The sequence below is a fragment of the Hyperolius riggenbachi genome, chromosome 5 (genome assembly GCF_040937935.1).
Source record: "Hyperolius riggenbachi isolate aHypRig1 chromosome 5, aHypRig1.pri, whole genome shotgun sequence".
NCBI classification, from domain to species: Eukaryota; Metazoa; Chordata; class Amphibia; order Anura; family Hyperoliidae; genus Hyperolius; species Hyperolius riggenbachi.
Window position 1 is genome coordinate 173,811,384 of NC_090650.1, and position 20,819 is coordinate 173,832,202.

Genomic DNA, 20,819 nt, shown 5'->3' on the forward strand with positions numbered 1-20,819 from the left:
TGCCATCCAGGCCAGGTGCCTTGTCTATTTTTAATTGATTTAGTCTTGCCTTCACTTCTTCCTGCGTTAAGTATTTAATATTACAGTTACAATGGTTACAATGGGCAGCACGGTGGCGTAGTGGTTAGCTCTCTCGCCTTGCAGTGCTGGGTCCCAGGTTCGAATCCCAGCCAGGGCACTATCTGCAAAGAGTTTGTATGTTCTCTCCGTGTCTGTGTGGGTTTCCTCCGGGCACTCCGGTTTCCTCCCACATTCCAAAAACATACCGATAAGTTAATTGGCTCCCCCTAAAACTGGCCCTAGACTACAGTACTTACACTACATGATATAGATATATGGCAATGGTAGGGATTAGATTGTGAGCTCCTTTGAGGGACAGTTAGTGACAAGATATAGATATAGAGATAGATATATATACACACACACACACACACACATTTGTACAGCGCTGCGTAATATGTCGGCGCTATATAAATACTAAATAATAATAATAATAATAATAATAATAATAATTACAGTTAGAAAATTGAGACTCTTCCGCCTCTGTAATTTTCAACAGTGCTGTTTCTTTTGTGAAGACAGAAGCAAAGAAAGCATTTAATAACTCTGCCTTACCTTGGTCATTCACCATTGAGTTCCCACCCTCATCCTTTAGGAGTCCTATACAGTCAACCTTTCTTTTTTTAAAGTTAATGTACTTGTAAAACTTTTTTGGGTTAGATTTGATGTCCCTAGCGATTTGTTTTTCAGCTTCAATCTTTGCCTGCCTAATTTCTTTTTTACAATTGTTAGTGCACTCCTTATAATTGCTTAGTGCAGCCTCGGTCCCCTCCTGTTTTAAGACCTTATAGGCATTATTTTTCCTCTTCATTTTATCTTTAACCTTTCTATTCATCCATAGAGGCCTTTTTTTATTCCTAGATATTTTGTTTCCATATGGGATATACATACTACAATATTGATTGAGTATAAGTTTAAAAGCATTTCCCTTCAGTGTCTTCCCCTTGTAGTACATTATCCCAGTTCACCAAACTTAGTGCCTGCCTAATTTGATTGAACTTTGCTTTTCTAAAATTCATAGTTGTAGTGGTCCCGCTGCCCCGTGCCCTATCAGTCACCAGATCAAACATTATCATGTTGTGATCACTATTTCCCAAATGTTCTTGAACCTGCACATTTGATACATTATCTGGTCTATTAGAAATGATCAGATCCAGTAACGCATTCCCCCTAGTTGGTTCAGTTACCATTTGAGTCAAGTAATTGTCCTGTAGTGCTGCCAGAAATCTGCTGCTTTTACCAGAATGGGTAGCCTCAATACTCCAGTCAATGTCTGGAAATTTGAAGTCGCCCATAATTATAACCTCATTTTTACTTGCAGCTTTTTCAATCTGCTGTAGTAATCGCAGTTCTGCAGCTTCATTAATAAGAGGTGGCCTGTAGCATACCCCAATAAGCAATTGGCAACTTTTATTTCCACCATGAATATTTACCCAAACGGACTCCACATCTTCGCAATCTTCCTCCATCTCATCGTTGAGGACAGCTGTAAGAGAATTCTTAAAGAGACAAACCCCTCCACCTTTTTTCCCTGTTCTATCCTTCCTAAACACATTGTATCCTTTTAAATTAGCTATCCAGTCATGGCTTTCATCCATCCATGTCTCGTTTATTCCCACAATGTCATAGCCTTTGTCATTCAGAATGAACTCTAGTTCGTCTATTTTATTTGCAAGGCTCCGAGCATTGGTTACCATGCACTTTATATTTTTACCACCACATTTACCAATTTTGTTTACATCAAATGGGCTACTTGAATTTTTACCAACCTCCTTAATCTTTACACTGTCCCCACCCCCCTCTCCACCCCCCATAATGTTAGGCTCCCACTGTCTTTTTACCTCATCTTGTCTATGTATTGAGACTTTATCCTCCCGCCTCCCCCCAGATCCTAGTTTAAAATCTCCTCCAACCGTTTAGCCATCTTCTCCCCCAATGCAGCTGCACCCTGCCCATTAAGGTGCAGCCCATCCCTGCTGTAGAACCTGTAGCCGACTGCAAAGTCTGCCCAGTTCTCCAGGAACCCAAACCCTTCCTTCCTACACCAATTTCTCAGCCACTTATTTAACTCCCTAAGCTCCCTCTGTCTCTCAGATGTAGCACGTGGCACTGGCAGTATTTCAGAAAACACCACCTTGGAGGTCCTTGCTTTAAGTTTATCTCCAAGTACCTGAAAATCATTTTTGAGGACCTTCCATCTCCCACTAACTTTGTCATTGGTGCCAATATGTACCATGACAGCCGGGTCTTCCCCAGCCCCACCGACTAATCTGTCAATTCTTTCCGCTACATGCCGAACCCGAGCACCCGGGAGGCAACAGACTGTACGGCATTCACGGTTTCTTCGACAGATTACCCTATCTGTGCGCCTAATAATTGAATCCCCTACCACCAGTACCTGTCTAGCCTTAGCTGCACTCCTATTCCATTTCTCTTTGCAGCAGTCCGCCCCTTGGTTGCTAAGAAGCACATCCTGCTGCAGCATTGCTACTCCAGAATCCTCCTCCCCAATATTACGCAAACAAGCATACTTATTAGTGAGGGACAACTCAGGACTAGCCTCCCTGCCACTTTTTCCCCTACACCTTCTAACTGTGACCCAACTAGCTGCTGCCTCTGCTTCTTGGTCCGGCTGTGCTAGACCCGCCTCATCTTCAACGGTTCCATCCAGTGTCTGGATCGTGAGATCCAAGCTCTTCTCCATGTTGTGTATGCGTCTCAGTGTTGCGAGATGCTTATTTAGCTCTGCGACTTCTGCCTCTAACTGAGCAACACGCACACACCCAGGGCAACAGTAAACACCCTCAATCCGCTGATCAAGGCATGCATACATGTCGCAGGATGTACACTGTACAGCATCGTCCAACATGATGACTATTGTGTGGGGAAAAATTATTTAAAGTAAACTGTGGCGGTAAAAGACGAAACAGGAGAGTGAGTGTAGCTGGAGAGGAGGAAAGGGAGAGTAAGTGAAGTTGGGGAGTGAGTGAAGTTGGGGGGAGGAGGGGGAGGGGAGGAGGAGGGGCGGGAGGGGAGGAGGGGGAGTGAGTGAAGTTGGGGTGGTGTCCTCAAAATTTAAAGACTACACAACAACGTGCCTAGCACATTCTAACCAATACAAGAAGTTGAGCTCCCGGAATGGCTGCCAGACCGCATCATGCTGGGCCTACCTCAGCGATCAACGCGCCCGCGACAAGGGAAAAATCAACAACCAGAGGACATCTGAAGCTGAGGCCCCTTTTTTTATTGCCTTTCACAGCTAAGTGGTGTAGATAACATTATAAGAGATATGGGGAAATAGTATAGGTGGGGTGGTACGTGCACGTGGCAATGGAGGGGGTCTTTCTTTCGTGCTTAGGAGAGACATGTGCTTTTAAGGATCACTTAAGAGCATTTTGATAACATGCCCTCCAATATGAGAGTAGTTGATCTATCGCATTCAATCAAACGCCCATATTATACATGGAGACTCAACACCGCAGCGGCTCAATGATACCTACAGCCTAATCAATGCTTTTGCATGGATACCTGACGGGTGTACTTGCCACTGCACTTGATATGTCTGTGATATGCTATATCTGTTATTATTGATACTTTGAGTTAGGTTTTACTAACTTTTACTTAATCTATATGAAAGTTATATACGCCATATTGGAGGGTTCCCATGCTGCCTGAGTTCTAAGGGACGAGTATGAAGAGTAAAGTGTTTGCTGGCTCATGTGCCGTTTTTTTATATCTCAGAAATATATGTGTATATATACACAAATAAACACATACATGCAGTACAGACCAAAAGTTTGGACACACCTTCTCATTCAAAGAGTTTTCTTTATTTTCATGACTATGGACATTGTAGATTCACACTGAAGGCATCCAAACTATGAATTAACACATGTGGAAGTATAGTACATAACCAAAAAGTGTGAAACAACTGAAAATATGTCATATTCTAGGTTCTTCAAAGTAGCCACCTTTTGCTTATATTACTGCATTGCACACTCTTGGCATTCTCTTGATGAGCTTAAAAAGGTAGCCACCTGAAATGGTCTTCCAACAGTCTTGAAGGAGTTCCCAGAGATGCTTAGCACTTGTTGGCCCTTTTGCCTTCACTCTGCGCTCCAGCTCACCCCAAACCATCTTGATTGGGTTCAGGTCTGGTGACTGTGGAGGCCAGGTCATCTGGCGCAGCACCCCATCTCTCTCCTTGCTGGTCAAATAGCCCTTACACAGCCTGGAGGTGTGTTTGGGGTCATTGTCCTGTTGAAAAATAAATGATGGCCCAACTAAACGCAAACCAGATAGAATAGCATGCCGCTGCAAGATGCTGTGGTAGCCATGCTGGTTCAGTATGCCTTCAATTTTCAACAAATTCCCAACAGTGTCACCAGCAAAGCACCCCCACACCATCACATCTCCTCCTCCACGCTTCACGGTGGGAACCAGGCATGTAGACACCATCCGTTCACCTTTTCTGCGTTGCACAAAGACACGGTGGTTGGAACCAAAAGTCTCAAATTTGGACTCATCAGACCAAAGCACAGATTTCCACTGGTCTAATGTCCATTCCATATGTTCTTTAACCCAAACAAGTTTCTTCTGCTTGTTGCCTGTCCTTAGCAGTGGTTTCCTAGCAGATATTCTACCATGAAGGCCTGATTCACACAGTCTTCTCTTAACAGATGTTCTAGAGATGTGTCTGCTGCTAGAAATCTGTGTGGCATTGACCTGGTCTCTAATCTGAGCTGCTGTTAACCTGCGATTTCTGAGGCTGGTGACTTGGATGAACTTATCCTCTGCAACAGAGGTGACTCTTGGTCTTCCTTTCCTGCGGGTGGTCCACATGTGAGCCAGTTTCTTTGTAGCGTTTGATGGTTTTTGAGACTGCACTTGGGGACACTTTCAAAGTTTTCCAAATTTTTTGGACTGAAGTACCTTCATTTCTTAAAGTAATGATGGTCACTCGTTTTTCTTTACTTAGCTGCTTTTTACTTGCCATAATACAAATTCTAACAGTCTATTCAGTAGGACTATCAGCTGTGTATCCACCTGACTTCTTCACAATGCAACTGATGATCCCAACCCCATTTATAAGGCAATAAATCCCTCTTATTAAACCTGACAGGGCCCACCTGTAAAATAAAAACCATTTCAGGTGACTACCTCTTGAAGCTCATCAAGAGAATGCCAAGATTGTGCAAAGCAGTAATCAAAGCAAAAGGTGGCTACTTTGAAGAACCTAGAATATGACATATTTTTAGTTGTTTCACACTTTTTGGTTATGTACTATACTTCCACGTGTGTTGATTCATAGTTTGGATGCCTTCAGTGTGAATCTGCAATGTTCATAGTCATGAAAATAAAGAAATCTCTTTGAATGAGAAGGTGTGTCCAAACTTTTGGTCTGTACTGTACATACTGTATATATAGTGCTGGGTCCCCAGTTCGAAGGCAGTATTTGCACAGAGTTTGTATGCTCTCCTTATGTCTGTGTGGGTTTCCACTGGGCACTCCAGTTTCCCCCCACAACCCAAAAAGATACGGATAAGTTAAAGTGGTATAAAACCCAGCATTTCTTTATTGCTCTAAAAGATTATTTACAGCATATATTATACTACCATAAACATTTTTTTAAGCAGAACAGCATTCAAAGGGGTAAAACCTAGGACTTACTTTTTCAATAGCAAGCTCCATGCAGGGAGATCAGCATATTTTGTTTACTTAATTGTAGCAAAGAGAAATGTAAACATTTTCTAACTGTGCAGAAGCTTCTTCTAATGTGTCCTGAATAGAGATGTAGCGAACGGTTCCCGAACCGTTCGCCGGCGAACCGCTCTGCTACTCTAGGCCTCTTACTACTTCCGGGTCGCAATGACCCGGAGTAGTACGCCTGCGCTGCCCGGCGGAGCGCGTCCTAGATCGCGCTCCTGTTGCCGGGCACTCTCTGCGCATGAGCGTGACGTCACTCATGACGTCACGCACATGCGCAGAAAGTGCCCGGCAATGGGAGCGCGATCTAGGATGCGCTCCGCCGGGCAGCGCAGGCGTACTACTTCGGGTCATTGCGACCCGGAAGTAGTAAGAGGCCCAGAAAGGTTCGCCAGGCGAACGGTTCGGGCCATCACTAGTCCTGAACTGAAACACTGCTCAGAAATCCTTACTGGTACATTACAATATAAATACATCAGTAATGAATAAAATGCAACGGCAGCTTTCAGAGCAAATAAAACTGTACTTTGGGAACTTGTAATTTTTAAATGAATAATAATACTTATGCACAAAAGCAAATATGATAACTGTATGCGATAGAAAAAGTAGGAAAACATATTTTTATTGAATATAATGTCAGAGTTTAATACCGCTTTAATTGGCTTGCCCCTAAAAAATGGCCCCACACAATATAGACAAATTACTATGGTAGGAATTAGATTAAGAGCCCCTCTGAAGAACAGTTAAGTGACAAGGCAATATACTCTGTGCAGCACTGCGTAAGACGTCAGCACTATATAAAAAAAATAATAATACTAATACACCCTCGGTCTGGACCTTTACCAGACCTGGGAGCTTGAGATATATATATGCACCCTCTGTATTTATATATTTCTTATGGAGTCTGGGGACCTCCAGTGCTGCGTGCATGCTTTGCATAGTATTGCATAAAATTTGGTTTGTGCTGCTCATCCCTCGGCTTATATTATTTTCCCCTGTGAGCGTGCATAACCACACCCATCTCTAGCACAGTTAAGCATATAAATGAGCGGTGCTCATAGTTCAGTTAGTAGCTAGTAGAAGGTGAGGTGTTTTTAATTACATTTCTCCCATTTAGCTGACCCTTGGGCTTTTGGTATGGTTCCCACTAGAACGCTGATAAAAACTAGCATTTTTGCCTGGTTAGAGTAGGACTCACCAGATCGGGGACACTTTGGCGCAGTTGGTGAGCTTAAACGCGTTAAAGCGTAACCAAGAGCCCCTGTCACTGTTTTCCTGCTCTGTGCTGCAGCACCCTCTGTATATGTATATATATATATATATATATATATATATATATATATATATATATATATATATATATATAGGCTGTACAGTGGTGTAGTGCTTGGCTGGTTCCACGATTGGAATCCTGGTTTTCCAGCCACATCCCAAAAACATACAGATAAGTTAACTGGCTTCCCCTTAAGTTGGCCCTAGACTACGATACATACACAGACATATGACTATGGTCTGAGGGACAGTTAAATGACAAGACAATATAATCTGTACAGCGCTGTGGAATATGTTGGCGCTATATAAATAATAATAATGTAATAATTAAATAATATAAATTAATAAATAATTAAATATACAGTGGTGTGAAAAACTATTTGCCCCCTTCCTGATTTCTTATTCTTTTCCATGTTTGTCACACTCAAATGTTTCTGCTCATCAAAAACCGTTAACTATTAGTCAAAGATAACATAATTGAACACAAAATGCAGTTTTAAATGATGTTTTTTATTATTTAGTGAGAAAAAAACTCAAAACCTACATGGCCCTGTGTGAAAAAGAAATTGCCCCCTGAACCTAATAACTGGTTGGGCCACCCTTAGCAGCAATAACTGCAATGAAGCGTTTGCGATAACTTGCAATGTGTCTTTTACAGCGCTCTGGAGGAATTGTGGCCCACTCATCTTTGCAGAATTGTTGTAATTCAGCTTTATTTGAAGGTTTTCTAGCATGAACAGCCTTTTTAAGGTCATGCCACAACATCTCAATAGGATTCAGGTCAGGACTTTGACTAGGCCACTCCAAAGTCTTCATTTTGTTTTTCTTCAGCCATTCAGAGGTGAATTTGCTGGTGTGTTTTGGGTCATTGTCCTGCTGCAGCACCCAAGATCGCTTGAGCTTGAGTTGACGAACAGATGGCCAGACATTCTCATTCAGGATTTTTTGGCAGACAGTAGAATTCATGGTTCCATCTATCACAGCATGCCTTCCAGGTCCTGAAGCAGCAAAACAACCCCAGACCATCACACTACCACCACCATATTTTACTGTTGGTATGATGTTCTTTTGCTAAAATGCTGTGTTACTTCTACGCCAGATGTAACGGGACACGCACCTTCCAAAAAGTTCAACTTTTGTCTCGTCGGTCCACAAGGTATTTTCCCAAAAGTCTTGGCAATCATTGAGATGTTTTTTTAGCAAAATTGAGACGAGCCTTAATGTTCTTTTTGCTTAAAAGTGGTTTGCGCCTTGGATATCTTCCATGCAGGCCGTTTTTGCCCAGTCTCTTTCTTATGGTGGAGTCATGAACACTGACCTTAATTGAGGCAAGTGAGGCCTGCAGTTCTTTAGATGTTGTCCTGGGGTCTTTTGTGGCCTCTCGGATGAGTCTTCTCTGCGCTCTTGGGGTAATTTTGGTTGGCCGGCCACTCCTGGAAAGGTTCATCACTGTTCCATGTGTTTGCCATTTGTGGATAATGGCACTCACTGTGGTTTGCTGGAGTCCCAAAGCTTTAGAAATGGCTTTATAACCTTTACCAGACTGATAGATTTCAATTACAGTACTTTTGTTCTCATTTGTTCCTGAATTTCTTTGGATCTTGACATGATGTCTAGCTTTTGAGGTGCTTTTGGTCTACTTCTCTGTGTCAGATAGCTCCTATTTAAGTGATTTCTTGATTGAAACAGGTGTGGCAGTAATCAGGCCTGGGGGCACTACAGAACTTGAACTCAGGTGTAATAAACCATCTTTAAGTTATTTTTTAACAAGGGGGGACAATCACTTTTTCACACAGGGCCATGTAGATTTGGAGGTTTTTTTTCTCACTAAATAATAAAAACCATCATTTAAAACTGCATTTTGTGTTCAATTAGGTTATCTTTGACTAATAGTTAACGATTTTTGATGAGCAGAAACATTTAAGTGTGACAAACATGCAAAAGAATAAGAAATCAGGAAGGGGGCAAATAGTTTTTCACAGCACTGTAAATAATACAAATAATAATAATATCATAATTTTGTGGACTATATATTTATTTTTTAACTTGCCCTGCTTCTGGGATAATGTAATGTGAACCCTCACCCCCTTCCGTGACGTGTGGCCTCACTCCTCCTTCCCTAAAAAAAAAAAGCACAGTACCAGCCTGGCCATCAACAAGTATTAACTTGTTTGGTTGTATTGGTGCATCTATACTTACCTGGAGCTTCTTCCAGCCCCATGAGGTGCATGGGCTCCCTCGCTGTCCTCTCCTGCTGCTCCATTCTCTTGTAATCCCCTCAGTAATCTGGGCAGTCCTTGGCCGTACAACAAGCGCTGCATGCATGGCTTAGCCGCACATGCGCAGAAACGCCTGGCCAGTTAACTGGGGGGAGGAGGATAACAAGAGAATGGAGCGGCCAGAGAGCACGGCAAGGAAGCCCCAGGTAAGTATGTACCAAAAATACACCAATACAACCCATCTCATGTGTCCTATAAAGTTAAGGTAGTTTCCTTTGGGCACTCCAGTTTCCTCCCACAACCCAAAAACATACAGATAACTTAATTGGCTTTCCCCTAAAATTGGCCCTAGACTACGATACATACATTACACGATACATACATAGACATAGGACTCTGGTAGGGATTAAATTGTGAGTACCTCTGAGGGACGGCTAAGTGACAAGAAAATATATTCTGTACAGTAATGTGGAACATGTCGGCGCCATATACTGTCAATACTCAATAATAATAATAACCATAGAGAACCTGGATTCCCCCCCCCCCCCCCCCACAATGGTGAGGGCTATTGTTAAGCCCATGCTGCCATCTCTCTCCTTTCTGCTTCTCTCCTTATTTTTTCCCTTTCTAGTCAGTCTTATGTCCTACCATATTATTATGTATTAAAGAGAAGCTGTACTAAAATTCTTACGATAAAAAGCATACCATTCTATTCATTATGTTCTCCTGGGCCCCTCTGTGCTGTTTCTGCCACTCCCTGCTGCAATCCTGGCTTGTAATTTCCAGTTTTAAGTAGTGTTTACAAACAAAAACCATGGCTTCTAACCAGAGTGTGATAGGCTGATAGGAGCTAAGTCTGTGACTCACACAGAGCCCTCAGGGGGTGTAGAGAGGGTGTGTATAGCTTCTATCCTATCACAAGCAGACCAGCACATTCCTGCCTGAGTGCCTGAGCTCGACAAAGCCGTCAGAGGAAAGAAGATTAGATTATATAACAGAGAGAATACAGCCGCTGTGCAACTAGAAAAGGCTGCAGTAATTCAGACCACATTAGAACAGGTATAGGAACTTATAGGATAGAAGAAATAAGGCTGAACATTTTGTTACAGAGTCTCTTTAATATAGCACTGACATCTTCTGCAGCACTTTACAGAGAACATAGTCATGTTACTGACTGTCCTCAGAGGAGCTCACAATCTAATTCCTACCATAGTCACAGTCTAATGTCCTACCATATTATTATTATTATTATTATTGATTTATATAGCTCTGACATCTTCAGAACTTATAGGATAGAAGAAATAAGACTGAACATTTTGATACAGAGTCTCTTTAATATAGCACTGACATCTTCAGCAGCATTTTACAGGGTACGTAGTTATGTCACTCACTGTCATTCATCAATTTAATCATCGTGATCAGTAACCCTAACCTGATACTTAATTTCATTCCCTTTCCCCTAATTTTACTATCAAATTCCTAGCCTCACCCTAAATTGCCCAAGAGTTTTGCCTTTAATCTTTTCTAACCTTATTAATGTTTCTTTTACCTAACTTTAACTCCTTTTTGTGTAAATGCCTAAACCTGACCTATCAGTATCGCTAACCTCTTTCCTTTCTCATGTCTGGTAACTCTATCCTAACCCAGCTGTTGTCATGGAGCAGCTGGTGATAGTAAGCCTTGGGTGGTAAAAAGTACAAATCCAGCCCTGCTGCTGGTGGGCACACCAGGATCCCTGCAGTAAGCCAGCCAGCCCTGAGCTCGGTATCACCGCCAGCCAAGCCAGCATCACCACAGCATAACCACTAGCCAGGCTAGCACTGTATCACCACCAGCCCACAGCATAACCACTAGTCAGGCTACCACAGTATCACCACCAGCCAGGCCTCAGCATAACCACCAGCCAGGCCAGCACAGCATCACTGACAGCCAGGCCAGCACAGCATCACTGACAGCCAGGCCAAGCAGCCCAGCAAGCACAGCATCACGACTAGCACAGCATCACTGCAAACCCAGCACAGCACCCAGGCCAGTCAGCCGAGAACAAGACAGAAGCCAGGTGAGGGAACTTTGCCATGTTGGGTAAAATGCTGCCTATTTATGATATTTAAAGTGAACCTTAACCACCCTGGCGTTCTGATTAAATCGCCAGGGTGGCTGCGGGAGGGTTTTTTTTAAATAAAAAAAAAACTATTTCATGCAGCCAACTGAAAGTTGGCTGCATGAAAGCCCACTAGAGGGCGCTCCGGAGGCGATCTTCCGATCGCCTCCGGCGGCAAGAGATAACACGGAAGGCCGCAATGAGCGGCCCTCCGTGTTTCGCTTCCCTCGTCACCATGGCGACGAGCGGAGTGACGTCATGGACGTCAGCCGACGTCTTGACGTCAGCCGCCTCCGATCCAGCCCTTAGCGCTGGCCGGAACTGTTTGTTCCGGCTACGCTGGGCTCGGGCGGCTGGGGGGACCCTCTTTCGCCGCTGCACGCGGCGGATCGCCGCGCTGCAGCGGCGATCAGGCAGCACACGCGGCTGGCAAAGTGCCGGCTGCGTGTGCTGCTTTTTATTTCGTGCAAATCGGCCCAGCAGGGCTTGAGCGGCAGCCTCTGGCGGTGTTGGACGAGCTGAGCTCGTCCAGACCGCTCAGCAGGTTAAGTGTCCAAAAAAAATTGAATTTTACTCACCTGGGGCTTACCTCAGCCCCCTGCAGCTGATCGGTGCCCACGACGAGTCGCTCTGATGCTCCGGGTCCCGCTGGCGGCCACTTCCAGTTTTGTCGTCAGGACCCGTCAGGCTGTGGAACGCGGCTGATACTACGCGTTCCCAGCCAAAATACCACCCCTATGCGGCCATATGTCCGCATAGGCACCCGTATGCGGACATATGGCCGCATAGGGGTGCTATTTTGGCTGGGAACGCGTAGTATCAGCCGCGTTCCACAGCCTGACGGGTCCTGACGGCGAAACCGGAAGTGGCCGCCAGCGGGACCCGGAGCATCAGAGCGACTCGTCGTGGGCACCGATCAGCTGCAGGGGGCTGAGGTAAGCCCCAGGTGAGTACAACTCAATTTTTTTTTGACACTTAATGTTCACTTTAAGATAAACCACTGCTAGGTTCATGTACATTTGACCACACCCATGACCATGCCCACTTTCCTATTGAGTGGCCACGATCATTTTTTCTGCCGCTGTACTCTCCCTTGGTGCCCAGGGGTGCTCCGGATCGGCAAGAATCCTAGCAACACCCCCTGAAACCGAGCTTCGGATTGGGTTCACTTTACAGCAAAGTCCAGCTTTTGTTCCCAGACAGTCCCACTCCATTCCATTCCCCTGTCCAGCACTGGTGGTGTGCCCATTTGCTCTGCTGGCCTGGCTCAGTTCATACAAACTAACCATTCACCAATGTGACAGCACAGCCCAGGCAGGAACACCCTCTCTTTCAGACAGTGACAGAGCAGAGGAGAGGCGCACCACTCACAGGCAGCCGTGCGATCCCTCCTCCTACTGATGTCATCACTGGGCAAGTCTCTCACACTGGGGCTTGGCACCTGAGCGGAATGGACACACGCTAGCTCAGCTCCTGACCCGGACTTTCATAGCTTAATCCCCCGCTGTCCCCTGCCTGCAATGAGCAGATCAAGCCGCTCACGCCAGCGAAGAGGATCACCCCGGGAGTCTGCATCTCATTTCAGGAGGACTGTACCTGAACTTTTTAGGTCACAGACCACAAGGAAAGCTAAAGAGGCAGCTAAGATGGTGCAGGCTCGAGCCGCTTCCCCTGCAATGTCACACTCAGAATCCTCTGACCAGGAATACAGTAGACCCGCTAAGCGGAGCAACAGTTTGACTTTCGCTGACCTAAAAACATTCTCTGATGACATTAAAGACACATTTAAAGTGGCTATCGCCAATGTGAGGGACAATATGGCAGATATAGTAGCCCACATTGCCTCTATGGAAAAAGCTGACTCCCGCCACGACACGCAGATTAAAACCTTAGCAAAAGTCTCCTGCATACACAAAAAAACGTATTGGGGGCAGAGCTTGCCATGGCAGCGTAAAGACGTGCTTTCCCAGAGCTCTCCACTCACTGCACTAAAACCGAGACTGAGACTTCAATAAAATAGCAGACCCAGAGACCACGGAAACATTCCCGATACAGACCCTGGAATCGCATATCTCGGTCATACATATACCAGGGAAAGATCCCTCCGCATGCCCCAGTTATAGGCCAATTTCTTTATTGAACTTAGATCTCAAAATATTCTCCAAAATATTAGCCAACAGAATGGCAGAATGGATGGGTCATCTCATACATTGGGACAAAGTGGGATTCATTCCAGGAAGAGAGAGCAGAGACAATACTATAAAAACACTTAAAGAGAACCAGAGGCTGGATCTGCCTATACAGCCCAGCCTCTGTTGCTATCCCAAACCCCACTAAGGACCCCCTGCACTCTGCAATCCCTCATAAATCACAGCCGTGCTGTGAGGCTGTGTTTACATCTGTAGTGTCAGTCTCAGCTGCTCCCCCGCCCCATGCATAGCTCCGGTCCCTGCCCCCGTCCCTTCCCTCCAATCAGCGGGGAGGGAAGGGATGCAGGCGGGGACTGGAGTTCTGCAGGAGGCGGGGAGAGCAGCAGACTGACACTATAGAGATAAACACAGCCAGCTCTGACAAGCTGGTTGTCAGCAGCGTGGCTGTGATTTATGAGGGATTGCAGAGTGCAGGGGGACCTTAGGGGGGTTTGGGATAGCAACAGAGGCTGGGCTGTATAGGCAGATCCAGCCTCTGTATGCAGATAATATTCTTCAAACCCACCTCGGGTTCTCTTTAACGTGATCCAGTCTGCTCGGTCAAGAAGGCTACAATTGATGCTTCTCTCAACAGACGCTGAGAAAGCTTTCGACCGGGTAGACTGGTCATGGATGATAGAAGTCTTACAACACATTGGAATAGGCAATAGAATGCTTAATAGTATCAAAGCACTTTACTCTCAACCAACAGCTTGCATTAGATTAAATGGTATCCTTTCATCTCTGCTGTGGATTGGAAACAGGACACGACAGGGCTGCCCATTTTCACCTCTGGTCTTTGCGCTGACATTGGAACCTTTCCTATGCTACAAACGTAAGAACCAAGATATAGCTGGACTAACTATTAAGGATCAGACATGGAAAATTGCAGCTTACGCAGAAGACCTTCTGTTCTATATTACTAACCCTGTTGTCTCCTTGCCCAATCTGCTAGTGGAATTTCATAAATTTGGAGAATTTTCCCTTTTTAAAATTAACCTTGATAAGTGTGAGGCCCTTAATATTATAATCCCACAAAACACGCAAAGCTCCTTAGCAGCAAATTTTCCTTTTAAATGGAACAAAGAATCAATCACCTACTTAGGTACTAAGATTACACCGGACATTAGCAACCTTTTCTCAGAAAACTTCCCTCCTCTAGTAGAAGCACTGTCAGCTGACATAAAGAGATGGGACAAGCCACAATTTTCGTGGCTTGGCCGAATAGCCACCATAAAAGTGAATGTTATACCCCGGCTCCTCTATTTGTTCCAGACTCTCCCAGTTCTTATTCCAGACTCATTCCTCAATAGAGTACAGATGATCTTTAATAGATACATCTGGCGCAGCCACCCCCCTAGAATACACAGACGGATCTTATACCTACCTAAGCATCCTGGGAAGTAGTATCAGTCCTGATGTGAACAGTTGATTGGCATAGACACTCTAACACCAAGCAATGGGTCAATGTAGAACAGTCTCTTACTCGCTGCCCTGGTCGTCTGCCCAACCGAAAAACAATCCTGGTCCGAATCACATCTAGTATATAATACCCTTAGAGTGTTCTCTAAAACGTGCCATCTCCCAGAACTTTCTCCATGGCCCACTCCTTTAATCCGGCATTACACAATCCTGGATTTGAACAAGGATGCTGATATAACTACCTTGGTCATTGGCGAAATAATACCTCATGTACAGCTAAAGACCTCTGCCAACAGTCCGGCTGGACCTCACTCATAGATCTAACGATCAGATTTGCCAATGACAACCTTGACTGATGAGGACACACTCAAATTAGACATTTCTTACAACATCAAGGAGTAAAACCAAGCACAATCAGAAAATTGACAGAATTTAAATCTTTGTGTTAGACTACAGGCCCGGTTCGTAAAACTCTCTCTATGATATACTCTATGCTAGTTGATCAAAATGTAGACTCCCTCTCATATTTTTTTGCCTGGGAGAAAGAGCTAGGGGGACATTCTCTAATACACAAAGATCAAAAATGTGCATCTATGCACATAAAACCTCCTCTGCCTCCCACATTTAGGAAATAAACTATACAATTCTGGCTAGGTGGTATCAGACACCACTAAAATTATCTCGCATATTCCCAGACAAGGATCCTAACTGCTGGAGATGCAAATCTACACCAGGATCATTGTTGCACATACTATAGAAATGCCCTCTCCTAGTTATTTTCTGGCAGAAAATTGAAACAATGATCAAAGAAATGACCAATAGAGAAGCACCGCTTACTCCCCAATTCTACCTCCTCAACCTTAATAACTGGCGAATGAAATCCTACAAGAAATCGGTAGTCAGGCATATTCTCAATGCAGCCAAAACCCTTATCGTAAGGGTATGGGGCACCATTAGAATACCTACGCTATCTGAGATGGTTAAAGAGCTGGACCTGATATATGACTTAGAGAGCACTGTATACTCTATTCAGGGTAGATCTAAAAAATGTAATAAAACATGAAGGATTTGGATGGTATGTAGACATTCTGAAGAATTTGGCCAGATGCTCACACTAGAAACTGTAAACATGTTATGCAAGAAACCCAATACATTGATCACACACACCTTGTGTACTTAACTGAGTATCTATAGGATATCAAGCTGAACCACTGGACCCTCTGTTAATAGTTATTGTTGAGGTTAATAACTACTTTATTACATGCAAACTGATTAGTTGCAAGGTATAATATAAACATGCATAATAGTCATAATGATTATGATTTCACTATTATACAACACATGCCTGTTCAAATAAAAATATATACCTGTGATGCAAGATGTGATATTTCTTACTCTTATTGTACAACAGTTGCATAAAATAAAGTAAAACTTATTGAGCATGAACATCATTTAGAAGATCTTGATCAGGCCATAGCCCCTTAAGAGAAAGTGTCATTAGGGCCTTGCTGTAACATAGATTGTAGTGTAACTATTTCAACTAATGTACCCTTCTTAACCACTTCGGGACCGGGCGCCTAACCCCCCCTTAAGGACCAGGGCATTTTTGCGGTGGAGTGGGGTGCGCGCGTTTGGGGGGGGGGGGTCGGGCGGCCGGATCCCGTCTGTGGCTGGCTGGGCAGTGTCCCCCCTATTGTGGCAAGTGTCCCCCCTGTAGCTGGCAGCCATCACTTACCTTCCAGGCTCCAGCGATGAGCCGCAGTAGCCCCCTTCTTATCCGGCCGGCATCTCCGCTCCAAATGACGCTCAGGTCGGGTCGCGGCTTGATGACGTCATCAATCCGAGACCCGGCGCTGACGTCAGACATAGCAGAGATGCCGGCCAGAGCAGAGGGGGGCGCCGATCGTCGCTGGAACGGCAGGGAGGTGAGTGGATCCTCTTCTTTTCCCCCCTGCCGCCGCCGCTGTCAAAGTGATCACTACGATCCGACGGCGATCGTAGTGATCGGGTGATCAGCAGCCATACGCGATGGCTGCTGATCACTGAGGGGAGATGCCAGCTGTCATATGACAGCTTAATCTCCCCTCTCGGGTGTGCACGATCGAGTCGGGAGCGGTTCTTTAGCGCAGACGTTGAATCAACGTCCGGTCAGAACTGTACCACCACCTGCCGGACGTTTATTCAACTTGCGGCGGTCCCCAATAGGTTAAACTTGAAGACTGTATACAAATGTAAGCAGACTGCAGAGTGGTGCAGTGGAAGTGTGCTGGGCCAATAACCCAGAGGTTGATGGATCGAAACCATCCTCTGCTAGGCATGATTTCATTTTTGCACCTCGCTTTATTGCATGGGCAAAATGGTTTCCATAGCCCTGTAAGAGAAAGTGTAATAAGGGCCCTGCCATAACATAGATAGCTAAGACTACTCCTGGGCCTTTCTTGTAGTTGAAGAGATGAGTGAACTGTGACACCACACTTAAAAAAAAACAAAAAACAGTAAACAGAGAAGCTTCCCCATATTGGAGCATTGAATTTGGTAAAGTCTTAAAGAGAGTCTGAAGTGAGAATAAATCTCGCTTCAGACCTCATAGATAGCAGGGGCATGTGTGCCCTTGCTAAAACGCCGCTATCCAGCGGCTTAACGGGGGACCCTTCACCCCCAAATCCCCTCGGTGCAGCGGGGGAGCGCTTCCTGGTTGGGGCAGGGCTAACCGCCGCAGCCCTGCCCCACGCGCGTCTGTCAGCGCGTATCTCCGCCTCTCCCCCGCCCCTCTCAGTCTTCCTTCACTGAGAGGGGCGGGGGAGAGGCGGCGATGCGCCGCTGATAGACGCGACTGGAGGCAGGGCTGCAGCCGTTAGCCCTGCCTCCAGGAACGACTAAATCTACGACCAAGTATTGCGGGGGTGGGTTTGGGGGTGAATGGACCCCCGTTTAGCGGTGCGATAGCGGCGGTTTAGCAGGGGCACACGTGCCCCTGCTAACTATGAGCTCTGAAGCGAGATTTATTCTCGCTTCAGAGACTCTTTAAGCCAATGTGTTGTAAGCCACAAGTAAGCTTTAGGTTAGCAGGAAGGTTGCATGGCCACCTAGCTTTTCATCCTTCCCACCCTTGCCCTGGAATCTTCCAGACTTCAAATTGCTGTCCTTTGCTGTGTGTGTTACACCAGCATTATCCAGGGGGGCACATGATCTTTCTGAAGTCTTGAATGGAAGCCTGTAAGCAGTATCAGAGTTGGTGGTATAGTGGTGAGCATAGCTGCCTTCCAAGCCGTTGACCTGGGTTCGATTCCTGGCCAATGTATGTGAGCCTGCTTTTTACATCCTACAAATCCCTGGAAGACAAGATCCATGAACAGAGAGAGAGAGGGAGAAGGAAAGGGAGAAGAAGAGGGGGAAGGAGAGGAATTTAAAGGGTACTTCCGGTTTTTTGATCCAGATATCAGACCCATATCGCATATCTGAGTATCCGGATCCGAATTAGTTCCAGATAGTATTGGCTCTCAAGACGTCCAGGACCTCTTACAGTATTTCAATGGTCAGATTCCCCAGAATACCGAATCGAGCCCAAATTTGCGATCATTCGGCCGAATTTGAGAGGCACTATTCGGGTAGCTTCGAATTCATCAGCAGCATCAGAATTCGAATTCGCATTCGAATTCGGCAACCATGAAAATTGACCCGACTTTTCGGGTACATAACGAATTCGCGAATTTGGAGAGCAACCCTGATCTTGATATTTGGGGACGTCAATGTAACCTGCGAGTGGGAGGAGTAACAGAATCTGTGGGTCATGACACCATCGAAGAGGCACTGTCAGCCATTTTTAATAAGCTTCTAGATAAACCAAAAGAGAACCTCATCTAGTTTGTACAAGCTCACAGAGCCCTTCATCCCAAGGGCAATGAGGGGGACCCACGAAGAGACATTATTTGTTGTCTACAATCCTTCACCACTAAAGAAGCTATTCTACGTGCATCCAGAGAACAAAATGAGATTATCTTTAATGACAGCAGCATTGCTATTTTCCAAGACCTATCCCTTTTCACACTGGCAAACAGAAGAGCGTTTAGACCCATGCTCCAACTCCACAGATAAAGGCCTCAAATACAGATGGAAAATTCCCGTTAGCCTTATCAGTTATGGATAAAGGTCGAGCTCACACTCTATGATCACCTGATGGTCTATATGATTTCTGTGCAGCTTTGAGCATTGAAACTCCTGAACTACCTTTGTGGTACGCGGATTTTAAAGTTTCTATGTCAGATGCTGGCGTAATAAACTTAAAATCATGCGCCTCCTCCATTAGGATGCATACACCTTTAAAGAGAACTTGAGGTGGATCTTCAGGGGGCAGATGGGACACAGAGGCATGTCCTCTGCCTAATGACATGGTTCTATGTCCCCCAACTGCTGCTCTCTGCCCCCCACCGCCGCGCTATAGCCCCCCGAGTTTAACGACAAGATTTGTCTCGAAGTAAACACAGGGGAGAGGAATTCCCTGTTCAAAACACCCGCCGGGGCGTTAGTGCAGGGTTCCCTGAACTGCCATTGGGCAGCTCTCTCTCTCCCTGACTGTGCCTCCTGCCGCTCTCCCTGCACGCTATCAGAGATACACAGTCAAGCTTTTAAAATTATTCTCAATCAATATTGTAGTATATACAGGGCCGGATTTACAGCTCAGGAGCCTATAGGCACAGAAATTCTGGCGCCCTAAGCCCCACCCATCAGCACAGGCCACACCTCCTTCTCTTGCGCAAGTTAATGTAGATATACCAACAACAATATGCAGCTATTACCAATGACATGTAGAATTGACGAAATATAGGCTGATAACACAGCAAGCAGAAAATACAAATCACAAGAAAGTAATACTAATAACACAAACATTGTGATAGTTTCTAAATCAGGCAGGTTCTAAGAAAGCACCTAGCCAGTGCAGGAGAGCAGATGACAGGCGGTAAATTCACTGCCTGGCAGCTGCCGGTTTGAAAGAGGAATTATTGGAGGAAAGGTGACCATAAACCAAAGATCATTTCAGGTGAGAAAAAAACCAAACCACATGTACTTTTAACAGCAGCTATATCACTAGTTTAGATGTGGCCAATCAGATTCAGACGGCTTCATAACTACTTACCTGACTTGATTACCTTAATTGATCAGCTATTCTTATGGCCAGCTGGTACTGATCAGTTGATTCTATTTGCATGCTGGCAGTGTTCGGCTGATTCTTGCGGTGGGCTGGAATTGTTCTGTTTGATCCTATTGGCAGGTTGGTAGTGATCGGTCAATCCTAGTGTCAGGCTAGTAGTTATTTGTCAATCCTAGGGCCAAGCTGGTAGTGATCGATCGATTCTAGTGGCAGACAGGCAGTAATTGGTTGAATCTAGCGGCAGCATTGTTCCCCTCCCAGCGAGTGGGACGCTACTCTGTCGTGTCTCCCCCCTAATTCCTTAGAAACAGCACACTGTTCAGGTATACCGAACTGATGTCACACTAAGGATTGAGCTTGATCCTTACTGGTGACACTGACATGGTGGCATTGTCAGGAACCGGCCCGCGGCACGCCTGCGTATACGGTTCCCGACTGCGGGTTTGACCAGATTAAGCGGGGAACAGCCTTATTTAAGCTACAAACAAGGCTGGAACCCCTCAAACACTTCTCACTGCCACCACTAGCTGTGCGCTAGACACTTCCACTCTGCTGTCGAGTCCTCAGCGCGCACTCCGCGTTTTCGTATCTGGGTCAGCTTTGCGCTTAGGCCAAATACGGGAACGCCACGCACCCACACACACACACAGTTGCAATCTTACACTGTCGTGAAGCAAAGACCCACTAACAGTCGTTCCGAA

General features: G+C 45.4%; 1 protein-coding gene across 4 annotated transcripts in view; it reads right to left on the reverse strand.

Moving 5' to 3' along the window:
* The window catches only part of ROPN1L (rhophilin associated tail protein 1 like), a 424,846-nt gene that overhangs the window by 375,287 nt on the left and 28,740 nt on the right, over nt 1-20,819 (reverse strand). The window contains exon 1 of one of the 4 annotated variants that reach the window (XM_068234530.1): nt 517-535. The exons of the other annotated variants lie outside the window; for them this stretch is intronic. The gene's annotated coding sequence lies outside the window, so the exon portion shown is untranslated. Of the gene's footprint in view, nt 1-516; nt 536-20,819 lie in introns of those variants that run through there. 4 annotated transcript variants of the gene reach the window in all.